Source organism: Artemia sp. Qi Xiang Cuo, chromosome 12 (assembly GCF_049724085.1).
Source record: "Artemia sp. Qi Xiang Cuo chromosome 12, ASM4972408v1, whole genome shotgun sequence".
Classification (NCBI taxonomy): domain Eukaryota; kingdom Metazoa; phylum Arthropoda; class Branchiopoda; order Anostraca; family Artemiidae; genus Artemia; species Artemia sp. Qi Xiang Cuo.
Window position 1 is genome coordinate 7,657,501 of NC_142805.1, and position 19,125 is coordinate 7,676,625.

General features: G+C 34.5%; 1 protein-coding gene across 3 annotated transcripts in view; it reads left to right on the top strand.

Moving 5' to 3' along the window:
• The first annotated feature begins 1,051 nt into the window (after window positions 1–1,051).
• LOC148945731 (potassium channel subfamily K member 15-like) overlaps window positions 1,052–19,125 on the top strand; it is a 298,031-nt gene continuing 279,957 nt past the window's right edge. For all 3 annotated transcript variants that reach the window (XR_016142642.1, XM_089098494.1, XM_089098493.1), the window contains exon 1: window positions 1,052–1,181. The gene's annotated coding sequence lies outside the window, so the exon portion shown is untranslated. The remainder of the gene's footprint in view (window positions 1,182–19,125) is intronic.

The following is a 19,125-nucleotide window of genomic DNA, read 5'->3' on the forward strand; positions in this document are numbered from 1 at the left end:
TGTATTGGCTACAATTATTCTGCATATTATGAAGTAAGAATTGTTTTCTAACTTCACAATGTCAAAATACTGTACCCCACTCCCCTAATGTGAAAACATATATAGCCCAAACTATGTATTTGCCATCTATTATGTCACTTGTCTTTGTTTATCTCACGCTAAGCTGAAAGAAATTAACGAAGAAACCGTTTCTACTCACCTTCTGTACACAAAAGCGCTACAACAGACAAATACTACACCAATAAACACATTTTCCTAAAAATTCAATTGAATCATCTTAGTTAAATCAAACTTCATCGGTTCGGTGCGATCATTCTTGGGGAAAACAAGAAAACTAATAGACAAAAGCACGAATTAACACGCATCCGTGACCTATCTTCCGGAAAAAATCCAATTTTTTGTGGACAGGATCTGGAGACCTTTACTGGACTGTTCTCTGATATACTGATACTAATGGTGTGACTTTCATCAAGATCGCTTACCTTTTTGAAGGTGTTGCCTTCCTCTTTTGAAAATCACGCAAAATTTTCTGATGGTCGTAACTTTTTAAGGGTAACATTCAACTTAATGAATTTTAGTAATTCGTATTAGCATAAAAAATTAATTTTTTTGAGTATGTTAACCATAAACATATTTATTTTTGATTTTCAGTTTGAAATAGCCATGGCTTTCTAAAACCGAACTAAGGCCCGATGCGAACTAATATTGACCAGCAAATCTAGAATGACAATAAAATACAGTTTTTAGAGAGACATATAATTCCACCTTTTTAAAACCTGATTGGATTGTCGTTACAGATTTTAAGCCAATAAAAAGACCAAAAGTGTTTGAGTTACAGCATTTTCTATAGGTAAACCATCTGTTTCTCAATGATGACATTGTGTTGAACTATTCGCAACTGAATAATGAGTTTTATTAAAAATTTTGTCACGGCATCTTTTTTTTTCTATATCGATTTTCCTGTGAGCAAGTCAGTAGGATTGTTAACTGGGAATCCTTCGGAGTATTGCTATTTCTTAGTATGCTACAGACTAGCTACCGGTGAAGGAATTAGGACAATCCCCTTTGAAATATTCGTGTCGAAGATGTTCTTTCTAAGAATAGTAATAAATTAGATAAATTGTGTGTCTAAGGATTCAACAATTGTGTTTAGTTCGACTGGTTCAAGGGCTAACAAGAGAGTAAGTCAATTGGAGCATTTTTTAAATTAACTGTAATTTGACAATTACTAATAAACCTTACAAAAAAAAGGAACTTTTAATTCATGGGTCTCTTTATGCACATAATTTTTTGAAATTAAGTCTTAGCATTATAATGTTAACATTATAAATGTTCAGATCTTTTCCTAATCTTTTTTCCGGTTACATTATAAAAAAAAACACAATTTTATTTTTTTCTTCTAAGGAGAAACAATAAAATAATAAAAAAAAAAAAACAGCTAGACCTCAACACTTCAGAGATATATGATATCTAAATAAGTAAGTTTAATTCAAGATCACGTTCTTGTGAAAAAAATAAATTTTATCTACAATTAAAACTATTTAAAACATCAAAATAAAAACTTTTAGCCGCTTTGACTCATGCTTGAACTTTGAACTGAAACTTTGATTTTCATGCTTGAAAATCAAGATCTTTAAATATTTTCTTTTTGTTCTTTCAAAATTACTAATTTTGGGCTTTATCTCATTTTGTCAGTGTTGTCATGTTTATCCTTGATAATCAATGAAGAAAACTTATTAGCATGGGCGTACGGAAGGGAGGGTAGAGGGGGGCTTCTGCCTCCCCTTAGACCTTGAAATTTACACTTGATATGGTTGAAAAAGCAGATGGTTGAAAAAACAGTTGAAAAAAGATAGATGGCTAAAAAAGCAGTTGATAAAAGGTAGATGGTTGAAAAAGCTGTAAATAAACAGCTGGAGTGACAGAATAACAGTCTAACAAGAAGCAACTATCCATAATATTTTAGAAATTTTTAGCTCTAATCCAAGAAGAAAATGCTGAAGCTTATTGATGAATTGTGATTTTTGGTGATTGCTTTAATAAAGATTTCATTGGTCTGATAGAACTTGCTGACAATGTAAGGTCTTGTGAACTGCGAATATAACTTCAGCCCCCCCCCCGCTTCGTTACAGAATTGGATGCCCCCCAGGACAAGAAGCTACGTACCCCCATGTTTATTAGTTAAATTTTACAGCCCTTCTCGTCAGTAAAAATTTAAACATAAAAAAAATGTTAACGAAAAAAAATAACAAAAAGTTTAAACAAAAAACATAATAAAAAATTTAAACAAAAAAATTTAATTCTAAAGACAGTTAAACCTTCAAAGAAAAGAGGCAAATTCTTAAGTTGTTTGATGCCATTTAATTTTAGCTTGTTTTTAGTGATTTTTCACCCCAGTTTTTTTCTCATTTTTTTCGACGGCCGAAACTACCAAAAAATCCACAACTGTATTTGGAGATCTTTGCCATTAAAAATTTAATTCCAAACCTTTTATATGGCCGTGTAATTTTCAACTTAACTTATTCATATAATAAGATTTTATTTGTACTTTCCTTACTATTAAAAAAAAACATTAACGAGTTATTAAAATGTAAGCAAATATACTAAATATTATAGCCAAATATTTTGTACTGCTTTATACATTTTGCTTGTATTTGTTTTTATTAACTAAAAATTTTTCAAACTTCTTATAATAAACAGTAGTAACCAAAACTTTTAGGTTGAAATTGTATGAGCAATAATATTGGAAAATCACGGTAAACGGTTGGATGGAAAAATTTTTGTTATTATTTGAGTAGACTCACACAACTGGATTGAGACTCCTGCCAAAAAAGGATCATTGTCCCTTCCTCTATTCAAAGAGGAAAACAGAAAAAAACGAGTAATAACAGCTTCAATAGCCACTGGGGAATTTGCGCCCCCTCAGGTGCGGTATTTAAAGATAGATGTTGCTATCTTTTTTCCCCTTACAGAAGAGCCTTATTTCGTTTTGAAAAGGTGAACAATATTGTCATTCCCCATTCCGAGAACATCAACTTCACTTGGTTCGGACCGACCTGGGCAAGTAGCGTTCCTCCAATAAAAGAAAGAGGAACGTCATTAAGCACGTCATTAAGTACATCATTAAGCACGTCATTAAGCACCCATGAATCATCAGCAGCAAGCGCCACTTGATCCTCAGATTTGGTACTAGTAAGAAAACATCTTTTTCTCACTTGGGATAGCTCATCAAAAAGTTTCCTGTGCCGTGATAAGTACTTCAGATTTCCAAGGGGATTTATCCCCCTGGTGATATTTTCCAGCTTTTATTGGCTTTAGTCTATTGAATCTTGGCAGAGTAGTCAAGGAAGCACTCTGCCTTATATTCGAACGCTTGATAGGACGGCCAGCGACTCGAGAGTGACTAAATTTATCAATAGAAGGCCCATATTTGTGCATTTTTTTTCTGGAGAACCACAAAAAATATTATTATGTTCCCTATGTCAAGGGCGAATCCAGGATTTTTTTGTCGGGGGGGGGGAGTTTACTAATTTTTGACTCAGTTTTCGACTAATTTTACTGATTTTTACCTATGTTTTACTAATTTTCGACTCGGTCAAAAATTTCGGGGGGGGGGGTCAAACTGGGTAACCCCCCTCTTGGATATGGCCTTGCCCCATGTAGAGATTTGAGGCATTTCAAAAAAAAGTAAGGCCCAAAATATTCAGCCACGGCAAGCAAAAAAGGAAACATGCAGAATCTTGAAAATTTACTGTCAAGTCAGAGTAACTTGAGGAAGATATTGAATTAAAGAAAATATGATACCTTAAAATTATTGAATTAAATATATTGAATTAAATATATTGAACTAAAGAAAATATGATACCTTAAAATTATTGAATTAAATATAATATATTGAATTAAATATATTGAATTAAAGAAAATATGATACCTTAAAATTATTGAATTAAATATATTGAATTAAATATAATATAATGAATTAAATATATTGAATTAAAGAAAATATGATACCTTAAAGTTATTTTGCGAGCCTTAGCGTCGACTTACCAATAAAAAGACTAAGGGCCCATTGGCGAAATCTTCCAGGGGACAAGCCAGCCTCGGGAACTATCGCGAAGAGGTTTGACCCTAAACTTTATTGAAAAGACAACGAAACTTTGCATCCATTTTGTCACAAGCTTTCAATCAAGGCATATACCACCACAGGGAAAACTCAGAGCAGCCAAAATGCTCAATAATATTTCCTTTAACCTCGTTTTTAGAGTTTTCCTAGCAAGTATGCTAGAAAATTTTTTGGAACTGTACTTTCCTGAAATTTAAAAAGGAATTTTTCCTCCGTTTAATAAAAAAAAAAGAAATCACGCTTTCTAATGATCTAAGTTCATTAAATGAATATCTCCGTCTTCAGTACAAAGCTGGAGAATTTGAATGGTTTTTCTTGGATTTCCAGGAGAGTAAGTGACAGCTATTACTTTTCTTTCGCTTATTCCGATCTTTTATCTAAGCTCTGCAAGCTATGGCAAAACCACAAAATAATTTCTATGTAGTTAGGCCGCGCAAACTAAAATAGATTACAATGAACAAGATAGGATGACCCATTAAGATACCAAAAAGCCTTGTTTTGTAAAGAGAAGTCTTAGAGTGGGTTACGAACTGAATGAACTGATTGAACTGATTGAATGAACATGAACTGATTGATTTTGTGGATGTGCAAAGTGTGTTCCATTATGACAGAATTGTGTTCCATATGGTTTGCGGGTGACTGTCATTGAAAGTTTTAACAGACGGATTCTGAAGATTCAAGAAGTATGATGAAAAGCGTCAGTTGAGTGCGAATGGAAGTTAATGATGTTGTCAAACTGTTCATGGTAACGAGATTTAAGTAAGGAACTACACGGGCTAATAGTAACCGAAACTCTAAAAAAAAATTTTTATAGAAAGTTGTTCAACAAAAGAATTGGATTCTTATTCTGACTCCAAATACATAAAGTTCACTAAGTTTAATGTTGCCCTTCATAAGCTTCGAGCCTGAAAGACTTTGCCTGATTTTTCGAAGAGAGGGAAACACCGCCCCAAAAGACAAGTAATCTTGTAAAGTGTTTAAGCTCCCATCTACATAAACAATTTATTTATTTTTATTCTGAGAAATATGGTCAGGGATGCGTATTTATTTTCAAAATTTTGTTTTTGTTCTCTCCCAATATTTAGCTCTTACAACATGACACTGTATCAACAATTAAAAAAGCACTCTTTTACTGTTTTACAACCACCGCTTCTTTACAAATTAGTCAAAGGAAAAAATAATGCACAGAGACCACATCGTTCTTTAGAGAATGGCCCCAACCCAGGGGCAGATCCAGGATTTTTCTTGGGGGGGGGGGAATAGATTGAACTGATAAACTTGCGTTTCGAGCAAGTTTAATTAACGCAATCTTGCGTTAATTAAGTAAATTGCACAACTTAGACTACGTTAGGGGGGACGGGCGCCCCCGTTGTCCCTCCCCTGGATCCGCAACTACCCCAACACTTGAAAAAACGACAGCGCAGATCTGATCTTTGCAAGATGCTGCAAAGCCATGATTTACCTGGAATACGGCCAAAATACTTCAAGCGAAACTTTTGACATAGTCAAAAAGATAGTCAAAAGATCATTATGAAGCATTTTGGTTTCAGAGCCAATGATGTTTCTAGAAAAGCTAAGCTGTCGTGTAAAGAGCCCCTTTCATATACGGAATAATTTCTGTTCGTTTTAAGTTTTAACATCGTTCCTTACTTTCAGTTAAAAAAACTTGTTTTTTTTAAATTTTTGAACGCTTCTGAATTAATGCAGGTTTTGATATTGGCTCACCGTACATTAATAATTAAAACAAAATCTGCATATTAATTTTACTTTTATTTGGTTAAATAACTTTCTCGAAACTTGTTTAATTTTATTTACGAACGTTTTTATTTGTAATAAATATACATATCTTACGAATTAACTTACGTAACAAACTTCTATATTCATAGATTTTTAATACGTATATTAGGGGTTTCTTCCCCTAGTCAATACCTTGCTCCTTAATCTAAAGTTCGAATTTTGTTCCAATTCTTTAAAAATGACCTCTTAATCACAAAGGCCGTTAGTTAGAATAAATAGCTCTTATAAAAGTACTAAAAAATCTTTGGCTTAAAGAGCGAGGTATTGACTAGGGGGTGAACCAAATCATTTGCGTAATATTTTCTGTTCGTTTTAAGTTTTGATGTTGCTCCTTACTTTCAGTTGAAAAACTTTTGTTTTTATTTAATTTCTGATTTTTTTCTTTAATAATGATGGGAAATCTGACGCCCTCTTCAGAGCAATGTCCCTTCCCCCATGAAAACTTCCTTCATTGGAAGATCCTCCCATAAAACCCCCGACCCCCTCCCCCACCAACCAGAAAAAATCCCCCTGAAAATATCTGTATTACTTCCCAATAACCAATACTATATGTTAACATTGGGTAAAGTTCATAACTTTCGGGGGATTAAGTCATCCTAAAAGACATAGTTACCATATTTCCGACCATGCTGAACAAAATGGCTATCTCATAATTTTGATCGGGTGACTTTGGGAAAAAAATGAGTGTGGGAGGGGGCCTAGTTGCCCTCCATTTTTTTGGTCACTTAAAAAGGGCACTAGAACTTTTAATTTCCTTTCCAATGAGCCCTCCCATCAGGGGCGCCAATTAGGGGGGGCAGGGGGGGGGGGGCCATGCCCCCCCCTAGACATTTAAAATTACCATCTTATTTTTATTTAACAGCAATTTTCTATTTTAGCTATGTGCTATATTAAACCAGCAACTGGTCCAATAAATACGACCAACAAACTGGTGCCCTAATTATAGAATCTTGTTTTGAAAAGTCTAAGAGCGAGCGCGTCTACACTATTTTATTTCCGAGTAGGGTTCATTCAAAACTAAGCTTCATGTGGTCAGTACCCGTTTCGTTCTTGTTCTTGTGAAGAATTCGTTGTAAACTATGAGTTTTGTATATTGCCTTTTTTTAGTAGCTGGGAAAGGAAATGTGTTCTAGGGTTTCAAGGGGTTTTGGTCAGCAGATTCTTGACGTTGTTGAATAGTTTATGGGATGACTAGTCCCAGTGGAGTGTATGGGACTGTCGTGAACAGGAAATGTAAGTGATTGGTTTATGGGGTTTCTAAGCGGGGTAGTTTCATTTTAGTATCTGGGAAAGGAAATGTGTTCTAGGGTTTCAAGGGGTTTTGGTCAGCAGATTCGTGACGTTGTTGAATAGTTTATGGGATGACTAGTCCCAGTGGAGTGTATGGGACTGTCGTGAACAGGAAATGTAAGTGATTGGTTTATGGGGTTTCTAAGCGGGGTAGTTTCACCGTGGAGTATGGGAGTGAGTTTCTACGTGTTTCTTCAGTTCTTCTCTTGCCGTGTCTGAGTGAAGTCATTGTCTACTACTCGTTTAACTATGAGTTAAAAGCGACAACAGACTTTGGATTTTTTTTCGGTGAAAATGCGGAAGAAAAATGAAGAAACTTTAGTGCAAGAAACTGGCAATAGTGTCAGCGCCCAAAGTCTCGGGTTAGTTGAGATAAATTCCCCCACCTGTGACAGAATTTCGGAAAGAAGCGGAACAATAAATGGCTCAGATAAACATGAGAGTTCGGTCTGCATCGCTGAACCCCTTGCGGGTTCCAGTAGCAGTCAAGAAACTCTCTCAGATATCTCTAGGACGCGTCACGACAAACCAGCTCAACCTATTCTTGAGAGATATCCGGCTTCCACTTCTAACGGAAGGGAAATTCAGTGCACATTACTATAAGACTTATGAATGGATTGAATACTCAAAAAACTTAAATTCCGTGTTTTGTTTTGCTTGCCGCCATTTTTCTATGGTGATTCTAAGGGCTGGAGTAACTGCTGGAAAAAGGGCTTTCATTGAGTTAGGATTTTGCAAGTGGAAAGACAGTTCTGCTCTTTTAAAGCAACATGATGGTTCTGAAAGACATAGGCATTGTATGTCAGCATGGACGGAATTTAAGATAATGAGTACTGATACTTCGAAATCTATAGCGAATGCCTTAGTTCAATCCAGATCTCGAGAGGTTCAGGAAAATAGAGATCATGTGAAGTACATTTTTCGCGCTATTTGCTTTCTTGGCCGCCAGGGTCTTGCTTTGAGGGGTCATGACGAATCAGAAACATCTGCAAACCGGGGTAATTTGGTTGAATTGATGGAGGAAATGTTTAAAGGCGACGAAAAGCTGAAGGCCAAGTTACAGCGCCGATATGGTTACTATTGCAGTCATCAGTACCAAAATGATGCAGTAACACTGATAGGAAATGCCTTGCACCAATATATTATTTCAGAAGTAAAATCAGCTAATTACTTTGCTATTCTTGTCAACGAGACAAAAGACGTCTCTAGAAAAGAACAATTAGCGATCCTACTCAGGTACATATGAAATGGAAAAGTAGTGGAGCGACCAATCGGCTATCACATGCACAAATTAGACGCCGAGAGTTTATCAACCTCGATTTGTGAAACTATAGATAAGCTTGGCGTAGCTTTGATTCTAAGTATTTTCCAACATCATGACAGCGCATTCTTTATGAGTGGGGACTATAATGGAATACAGGCAAAGTTTAGGGAGAAGATATCTCATGCAGTTTGTGTCAGCTGCCATACACACAGATTAAACTTGGTTTCGACAGACTGCCAAAAAAATATCAGCGAACTTTCTGAATTTTTCTCTGTGGTGTCACAGAGGTTTTGTTTTTTCTCTGTGGTTTCTCTGTTGCGCATTTATATCATGCAGCAATACTCGTCATGAGCTATCTGTGGAATCCCAGCGTATTAGCAGGCAAACAGTGTTGGAGCTTGAGAGGACCGTCCAGACTCGCTGGTTTTACGCAGCCCGCTCTATTTCGAAGGTGAAGGTCAGATTTGATTGTATTGTTGCTGTGCTTGCCGCAGTCTCTGATAGTTCCAATGGCGAGGCAGTGTGTGAAGCAAAAGGACGACTGGACAAAAGCAACTCTGCCTCTTTTGTTTCAACTTTACACATAATGGAAAAAGTATTAGTCATTGTAAATTGTTTATCAGAGCAACTTCAATCCGGAAGTTTGTTGATTTATAAGACACTTGCACTGATTTCTGGGACATATGAGACACTCCAAAAGCTGAGAAATGATAACGAATGGAACAACTTAAGCAAAAACATATCTGAATTCTTAGCTTTAAACGATATCCAGGAATCGAAATCTCCACAATCTAAAACCAGTGCTGGAAACAAGAGAAGTCAAGCCATTTCCATTCGTCTCAAAGCCTTTCTTTCAAACTCAACAACCGGTAAACACAATATCAGTCAGCCACTTGAATCAGACTGCGGTAAACTTCTGTACTTTGAGGTAATAGATTGTTTCACGAGTGAGATGGACCAACGTTTCAAGCAGAATATGACTCTGCTCGACGCTTTATCTGCCTTCGACCCCTCAAGTTCCAATTTTCTCGAAATTTTGAAAGTGGAAAGAGTTATGTGTCATTATTAAGAGATTCTCGGTGTCGACGACCATGCCATAGAATCCCAGCTTTCTCTTGCAAAGCTGCATCTGTCAAAAAGTGATATTTCAAAAATGGATCTTCTTCGAGCTATCGAAATCTTATCCTACCTCCCAGTTGCCTATTCTGCAGTGCTAAAACTGATGAAGCTAGTTACTACTTTGCCTTTGACCACTGCCAGTAATGAACGATTCTTCTCGGCATTAGGACGTGTGAAAGACTATCTGCGATCGACGATGGGAAACGACAGACTCAATGATCTCATGATAATGGCCGTTGAAAAAGAGGAGGTAAAGAAACTGGATTTGGATAGATTAGTCGACGATTTTGCCAAGCAGCGACCTCGCCGCTACCCCCTGTTTTAGGTGTGTTTGCTAAATGTTGTTCTTTTTTTGCATCTTAATTTAAAAAAAAATCGAAAAAAAATCCTTGCCCCCCCCTACATTTTCGTGAATTGGCGCCACTGCCTCCCATGAAATTCTAGGACAACTGGGTCAATACGATCACCCCTGAAAAAAACAAAAAAAAAAAATAAAACAAAACAAATAAACACGCATCCGTGATCTTTCTTCCGGCAAAAAATGCAAAATTCCACATTTTTGTAGATAGGTGCTTGAAACATCTACGGTAGGGTTCTCATATACGCTGAATCTGATGGTGTGATTTTCATTAAAGTTCTACAACTTTAAGTGGGTATTTTCCCTTTTTTTCAAAAATCAGCCAAATTTTCTTAGGCGCGTAACTTTTGATGGGTACGACTAAACTTGATGAAACTTATATATTTAAAATCAACATTAAAATGTTATTCTTTTGATGTATCTACTAGGATCAAAATTCCGTTTTTTAGAATTTCGGTTACCATTGAGCCGGGTCACTCCTTACTTACAGTTCGTTACCACGAACTGTTTGATAAAAGCAACGAGCAAAAAATGAGATCAAGTTGCAACATTTGTATATTACATAAATATGTATATATATGTATATAATAATATATATAATTGTATATTATGTATAACATAATCGATATATTTACAATATATATATATATATATATATATATATATATATATATATATATATATATATATATATATATATATATATATATATATATATATATATATATATATATATATATATATATATATATATATATATATATATATATATATATATATATATATATATATATATATATATATATATATATATATATATATATATATATATATATATATATATATATATATATATATATATATATATATATATATATATATATATTTCGGTTACCATTGAGCCGGGTCACTCCTTACTTACAGTTCGTTATCACGAACTGTTTGATTCAATTAAGATTTAAATTTATTTGATCATATTACTTTGAGAATGAAGGTTCTTACTTAATTATTGTTACTTAAAAAATAAATTTTCAATTCTAGTGTCTGCAAGACATTTAGTATAGAAAACATTTGGAATTACCTACTGGTGATGCTGATTGCACTCTAAATTTGTTTCAGGATAGGACTAGTCAAACTTGATCAGGTAGCTCCCCCCCTCCATCTTCCCGCAGATAGGATTTTTTTTCAAGTATACAATAGCGGTCTTTACTTTCTCTTTGATATGCTAATTATTAACATTTTAATTTATCATTTTAATCCACTTTTGTTATTGAATCCCTTTAAATTTTCTACATTGCTTACGCCGATGATTGCCCGGACCCAGATGGAACTTATCTCTTCGATTTCCATTGCCTCTGATAAGTTAAAGGAACTTAACATTTTTGGAATAATTCTGAAAATCAATTACTGTATTGTTGCTGTAATGCACGTAAAATACCATAACTATCTATTAGTTTTGCTTTTCCTAATGTCTCTTCAATTAGATAACTGAAAATTTGGGTTGCTTTCTAAACAAGCAAACTGATTTTTTCAAGTTTATAATGACGGTCTTTCATTTTGATCTGCTGTTTTTAAACATTTTATTTTATCTGGAATCCTAATTTAACCTATGGCAAACTTGTGCATTTATTGGCAACTGAACCAGAAAGTATGTTTTGGCACATTATAAAACGTCTCTTACATTAAATTTCTTAATTGCCTGTCCACTTGATGCGAAAATTCCCAGAAAATCTGCCACAGCAATTAAAGATATCGTGAATTCAGTATTATTTTGAGAATCTTGGCCTCCCTTTCTGTGATTCCCATGATTCGCCTGGTTCCTAGTGAAAATTACAATGATTTTTTTGGGTGGGATTGAAAACTCCATTAACGATTAAAAGTTCTTAATTTTAATTATTAATTACTGTTAAGTAATATTTACTTTTAATTGCTTAAGCATAAAAATGTCTCAATTAAAAAAAATATCACAGTTTGTGGTAACGAACAATAAGTAAGGAGCGACTCGGCCCAACAGTAGCCGAAACTCTAAAACGGAATTTGATAACAATAGAAACATCAAAAGAATTGGCCTTTTATTCTGAATCCAAATATATATGGACCATTAAATTTCTTGCTAGTCGTCAAAAGTTAGGAGCCTGAGAATGTTTGCCATATTTTCGAAAAAGGGGAAAATCATTCTCCAAAAGTTATGGAATCCTAGATCATGGATTCGTGTTTTTTTTTTCCTCCCAGGAGTGATCGTAACAAACTAATTGCCCTAGAAGATTGGGAGAAGGTTCAATTAAAACGAAATTAAAAATTAGACTGCCTTTTATGATTTAAAAGTTTTAAGTATCCAAAAAGATTGGGGGGCAACTAGCCAGTAGAAGTGACCCTATTGATCCGGGACGAACACATGTGCTGCCATCTACAATTTAGTTTAATGCTGACGGGACATAATTTATTCAAGGATTATCGATCGAGTCTACTGTGGGTGTGTCAAGGTCAATCGATCTGTTGTTGTTTGGCCACGTGCGAATGACATGAGGGATGATTTACATAATCGATGGGGGAATTATTGATTCACGAGCATAGCACCTGTGAACTTGATTTACATAATCGCTAGGGGAAATTATTGATTCACGAAGAGGGAATTAAGAAACATTAAGGCTTCTTTAATCTGTGATTTACATAATCGCTAGGGGAAATTATTGATTCACGAAGGGGGAATTAAGAAACAAACATGGCTTCATTGTTGTTTGGTTAGCTTAACCTGAGAACTTGATTTACATAATCGGCGGGGAAATTATTGATTCCCGAAGGGGGAATTATGAAACAAACATGGCTTCATTGTTGTTTGGTTAGCTTAACCTGAGAAATAGCACCTGTGAACTTGATTTACATAATCGCTAGGGGAAATTATTGATTCACGAAGAGGGAATTAAGAAACATTAAGGCTTCTTTAATCTGTGATTTACATAATCGCTAGGGGAAATTATTGATCCACGATGAGGAAATTAAGAAACAAACATGGCTTCATTGTTGTTTGGTTAGCTTAACCTGAGAAATTGATTTACATAATCGGTGGGGAAATTGTTGATTCACGATGAGGGAATTAAGAAACATTAAGGCTTCTTTAATCTTTAGGCCTGAGGGATTTATTTATTATTGTTGTTTTTGGACAAGTGCATGCCATAAACCACGTGGTGCTGTCACGAGTCAGAACACCTGTGCTGTCGACCTCAATTCACCTATCGTGAATCAATAATTCCCCTTAGAAACAACAAATTAATTTCCCTTTCTTGACAGATCAATCAATCAATGACATCATCTGTCAGACTTTAAAAATTTTCGCCTAGAAACATTTCTCCAGGAATAGATCCAGGTCATTAATGTCTTTGCCTCGGGAACAGTTCTACTGGTCGAACTCCAAAGGATATTAATAACCAAAGGCCATGGAAACAATTAGGCAAGAAACATCTTAGCGATGAATTGTTTTAGCGTGCGAGAAGGTTTCCTATTAATTTGAAATGCGTTAGCACAGAGATGCCAATAACAAAGGAACACGCTGAATTTGCGTTTAGGGATTATTTGGGCGAAACCGTTTTAGACAGGTAATGGAACTATTTCGGCGAAACAGATAGAGACATTTTAAAAGAATATTTTTGAAGAGATTTTAGAAGAGAATTTAATGGTGAAACTCTGTGGTCGTTATAATACACAAGTTTCATTTGAACAGTGTTGTGAGGTCCTCTAACCCAACCCCAAAGGGTTCCAATCCTCATACCCCAACCCCGAAGGAAGCCCCCGGTCCTCAAAGGTCCACCGGGCTCCCAAAGGCCCTCCACCGGTCCCCAAATGTCCCCCAGGCCCCCAACTGCCCCCCGGACACTCAAAGGTCCCCCAAGCTCCCAAAGGGCCACCGGCGCCCCCAAAGGCCCACCCCAGACCCTCAACGGCCATCCCCGGGCCCCCCAAAGGCCCATCGAGCTCCCAAAGGACCAACGGGGTCCCAAAGGCCATCCACCGGTCCCCAAATGTCACCCAGACACCCAAAGGCCCTCCCTGTGCCCCAAAGGCCCTCCCTGTGCCCCAAAGGCCCTCCCCCGGCCCTCCTCCTCCTCCTCCTCCCACCTCCTCCTCCTCCCTCCTCCTCATCCTCCTCCTCCTCCTCCTCCTCCCTCCTCCTCCTCCTCCCACCTCCTTCCTCCTCCTCCTCCCACCTCCTCCCACCTCCTCCTCCTCCTCCTCCCTCTTTCTCCTCCTCCCCTCTCCTCCCCCCCCCATTCCCTCCCCATTTTTTATACTTTTTTTGTGCATTGAGACACAGAACGACCCCCTGCCCCCGGCCCCTCCCCCCTCCAAAGGTCTGATTTTTTCAAAGTTCATTTTGAATTTCTTTCATTGAAATGCAAGAGTTGGAATATTTCAGTAGTGTTTGGTTGTGGTTTACCTTGTCACAGTTACATTTTCTTGATTTTTCAAAGTTCATTTTGAATTTCTTTCGTTGAAATGCAAGAGTTGGAATATTTCAGTAGTGTGATGTTGTAGTTTACCATGTCACAGTTACATTCCCTTAATTTTTCAAAGTTCATTTTGAATTTCTTTCGTTGAAATGCAAGAGTTGGAATATTTCACTAGTGTGATGTTGTAGTTTACCCTGTCACAGTTACATTCCCTTAATTTTTGATAGTTCATTTTGAATTTCTTTCGTTGAAATGCAAGAGTTGGAATATTTCAGTAGTGTGAGGTTGCGGTTTACCCTGTCACAGTTACAGCCCCTTTCTTTTTTTTAGTCCATTTCGAAGGTCTTTCGTTGAAATGCAAGAGTTGGAATATTTCAGTAGTGTTTGGTTGCGGTTTACCGTGTCACAGTTACATTTTCTTGATTTTTCAAAGTTCATTTTGAATTTCTTTCATTGTAATGCAAGAGTTGGAATATTTCAGTAGTGTTTGGTTGTGGTTTACCTTGTCACAGTTACATTGCCTTTATTTTTCAAAGTTCATTTTGAATTTCTTTCGTTGAAATGCAAGAGTTGGAATATTTCACTAGTGTTTGGTTGCGGTTCACCTTGTCACAGTTACATTCCCTTGATTTTTCAAAGTTCATTTTGAATTTCTTTCATTGAAATGCAAGAGTTGGAATATTTCAGTAGTGTTTGGTTGTTGTTTACCATGTCACAGTTACAGTCCCTAAATATTTCAAAGTTCATTTTAAATTTCTTTCATTGAAGTGCCAGATTTGGAATATTTAAGGAGTGTTTGTTTGCTGTTTTCAATTTAACAGGTCCATTATCAAGATTTTTATAAGTTCAATTTTAATTTCTTTTGTGGTAATGCCAGAGATGTAATATTTCAGTAGTTTTTGGTTGTGGTTTGCATTGTCACACTTACATTCTCTTAATTTTTCAAAGTTCATTTTGAATTTATTTAATTGAAATGAACGAGTTGGAATATTTCAGTAGTGTTTGGTTGAGGTTTACCTTGTCACAGTTACATTCTCTTTATTTTTCAAAGTTAATTTTGAATTTCTTTCTTTGAAATGCAAGAGTTGGAATATTTCACTAGTGTTTGGTTGTGGTTTACCATGTCACAGTTACATTTTCCTGATTTTTCAAAGTTTATTTTGAATTTCTTTCCTTGAAATGCAAGAGTTGGAATATTTCACTAGTGTTTGGTTGTGGTTTACCATGTCACAGTTACATTTTCCTGATTTTTCAAAGTTTATTTTGAATTTCTTTCATTGAAATGCAAGAGTTGGAATATTTCAGTAGTGTTTGGTTGTGGTTTACCTTGTCACAGTTACATTTTCTTGATTTTTCAAAGTTCATTTTGAATTTCTTTCATTGAAATGCAAGAGTTGGAATATTTCAGTAGTGTGATGTTGTGGTTTACCTTGTCACAGTTACATTTTCTTGATTTTTCAAAGTTCATTTTGAATTTCTTTCATTGAAATGCAAGAGTTGGAATATTTCAGTAGTGTTTGGTTGTGGTTTACCTTGTCACAGTTACATTTTCTTGATTCTTCAAAGTTCTTTTTGAATTTCATTCGTTGAAATGCAAGAGTTGGAATATTTCAGTAGTGTGTGGTTGTGGTTTACCTTGTCATAGCTACATTTTCATGATTTTTCAAAGTTCATTTTGAATTTCTTTCGTTGAAATGCAAGAGTTGGAATATTTCAGTAGTGTTTGGTTGTGGTTTACCTTGTCACAGTTACATTTTCTTGATTATTCAAAGTTCATTTTGAATTTATTTAGTTGAAATGCAAGAGTTGGAATATTTCAGTAGTGTTTGTTTGTGGTTTACCTTCTCATAGTTACATTTTCTTGATTTTTCAAAGTTCATTTTGAATTTCTTTCGTTGTAATGCAAGAGATGGAATATTTCAGTAGCGTTTGTTTGTGGTTTAACTTGTCAAAGTTACATTTTCTTGATTTTTCAAAGTTCATTTTGAATTTATTTCGTAGAAAAGAAAGAGTTGGAATATTTCAGTAGTGTTTGGTTGTGGTTTACCTTGTCAAAGTTACATTTTCTTGATTTTTCAAAGTTCATTTTGAATTTCTTTCGTTGAAATGCAAGAGTTGGAATATTTCAGTAGTGTATGGTTTTGGTTTACCTTGTCACAGTAACATTTTATTGATTTTTCAAAGTTCAATTTGAATTTCTTTCGTTGAAAAGCAAGATCTGTAATATTTCAGTAGTGTTTGCTTGTGGTTTACCTTTTCACAGTTAAATTTTCTTGATTTTTCAAAGTTCATTTGAATTTCTTTCGTTGAAATGCAAGAGTTGGAATATTTCAGTAGTGTTTGCTTGTGGTTTACCTTGTCACAGTTACATTTTCTTGATTTTTCAAAGTTCAATTTTAATTTCTTTCATTTAAAAGCAAGAGTTTGAATATTTCAATAGTGTTTGGTTGTGGTTTACCATGTCACAGTTACATATTCTTGATTTTTAAATGTTAATTTTGAATATATTTAGTTGAAATAAAAGAGTTGGAATATTTCAGTAGTGTGTTTTTATAGTTTAACTTGTCACATTTACATTTTCTTTATTTTTAAAAGATAATTTATAAATTATTTATTTGAAATGCAAGAGTTGGAATATTTCAGTAGTGTTTGGTTGTGGTTTACCTTGTCACAGTTACATTTTCGTGATTTTTCAAAGTTCATTTTGAATTTCTTTCGTTGAAATGCAAGAGTTGGACTATTTCAGTTGTGTTTGGTCGTGGTTTACCTTGTCACAGTTACATTTTCTTGATTTTTCAAAGATCATTTAGAATTTTTTTCTTTGAAAAGCAAGAGCTGGAATATTTCAGTAGTGTTTGGTCGTGGTTTACCTTGTCACAGTTACATTTTCGTGATTTTTTAAAGTTCATTTTAATTTCTTTCGTTTAAATGCAAGAGTTTGAATAATTAAGTAGTGTTTGGTTGTGGTTTACCTTGTCACAGTTACATTTTATTGATTTTTAAAAGTTAATTTTGAATTTCTTTCTTTGACATGCAAGAGTTGGAATATTTCAGTAGTGTTTGGTTGTGGTTTACCTTGTCACAGTTACATTTTCTTGATTTTTCATAGTTCATTTAGTATTTCTTTCAGAGTATTTCAAGAGTTGGATTTTTTGAGTTTTGTTTTGGGGTGGTTTAACTTGTCACTGTTAAATTTTCTTGATTTTTCAAAGTTCCTTTTTAATTTCTTTAATTGAAATTCCAGAGTTGGAATATTTCAGTAGTGTTTGGTTATGGTATACCTTGTCACAGTTACATTTTCTTGATTTTTCAATGTTCATTTTGAATTTCTTTCGTTGAAATGCAAGAGTTGGAATATTTCAGTAGTGTTTGGTTGTGGTTTACCTTGTCACAGTTACATTTTCTTGATTTTTCAAAGTTTATTTTGAATTTCTTACTTTGAAATGCAAGAGTTGGAATATTTCAGTAGTGTGTGGTTGTGGTTTACCATGTCACAGTTACATTTTCTTGATTTTTCAAAGTTTATTTTGAATTTCTTTCATTGAAATGCAAGAGTTGGAATATTTCAGTATTGTTTGGTTGTGGTTTACCTTGTCACAGTTACATTTTCATGATTTTTCAATGCTCATTTTGAATTTCTTTCGTTGAAATGCAAGAGTTGGAATATTTCAGTAGTGTATGGTTATGGTCTACCTTGTCAAAGTTACATTTTCATGATTTTCCAAAGTTCATTTTGAATTTCTTTCATTGAAATGCAAGAGTTGGAATATTTCAGTAGTGTTTGGTTGTGGTTTAACTTGTCAAAGTTACATATTATTGATTTTTCAAAGTACTTTTTGAATTTCTTTCATTGACGTACACGAGATTGAATATTTCAGTAGCATTTGGTTTTTGTTTAACTTCTCACTCTTATATCTTCATGATTTTTCAAAGTGCATTTTGAATTTCTTTCAGCGTAAAGAAAGTGTTGGACTATCTCAGTACGTTTTGGGTGTGGTTTATCTTGTAACAGTTACATCTTCTTTATTCTTCATAGTTAATTTTGAATTTCTTTCTTTGAAATTCAAGATTTTGAATATTTCAGTAGTGTTTGGTTGTGGTTTAACTTGTCACAGTTACATTTTATTGATTTTTCAAAGTTCATTTTGAATTTCTTTCGTTGAAAAGCAAGAGTTTGAATATTTCAGTAGTGTTTACTTGTGGTTTAAATTGTCACAGTTAAATTTTCTTGATTTTTTCAAATTTCATTTGAATTTATTTAGTTGAAATGCAAGAGTTGGAATATATCAGTAGTCTCTGGTTTTGGTTTACCATGTCACATTTACATTATCTCGATTTTTAAAATTCATTTTGAATTTCTTTCGTTGAAATGCAAGATTTGGATTATTTCAGAAGTGTCTGGTTATGGTTTACCTTGTCACAGTTACATTCTATTGATTTTTCAAAGTTCATTTTGAATTTATTTCTTTGAAATGAAAGAGTTTTATTAGTTCAGTAGTGTTTTGTCTTGTTGTACCTGGCAACAGTTACAGTTTCTAGATTTTTCAAATTTAATGGTTTTTTTAGTTAATTGCAAAGCTTTAGTTGATCTCTATCTGTAGTTTTTTATAGTTGGTTACAGTTTACCTCATACTGTTAATATATTTTTAAATTTATATTTGAATTTATATACTGTTAATTATATTGATTGTATCTTAAATAATTTGTGGCGTTTGTTTTACATTGTCAC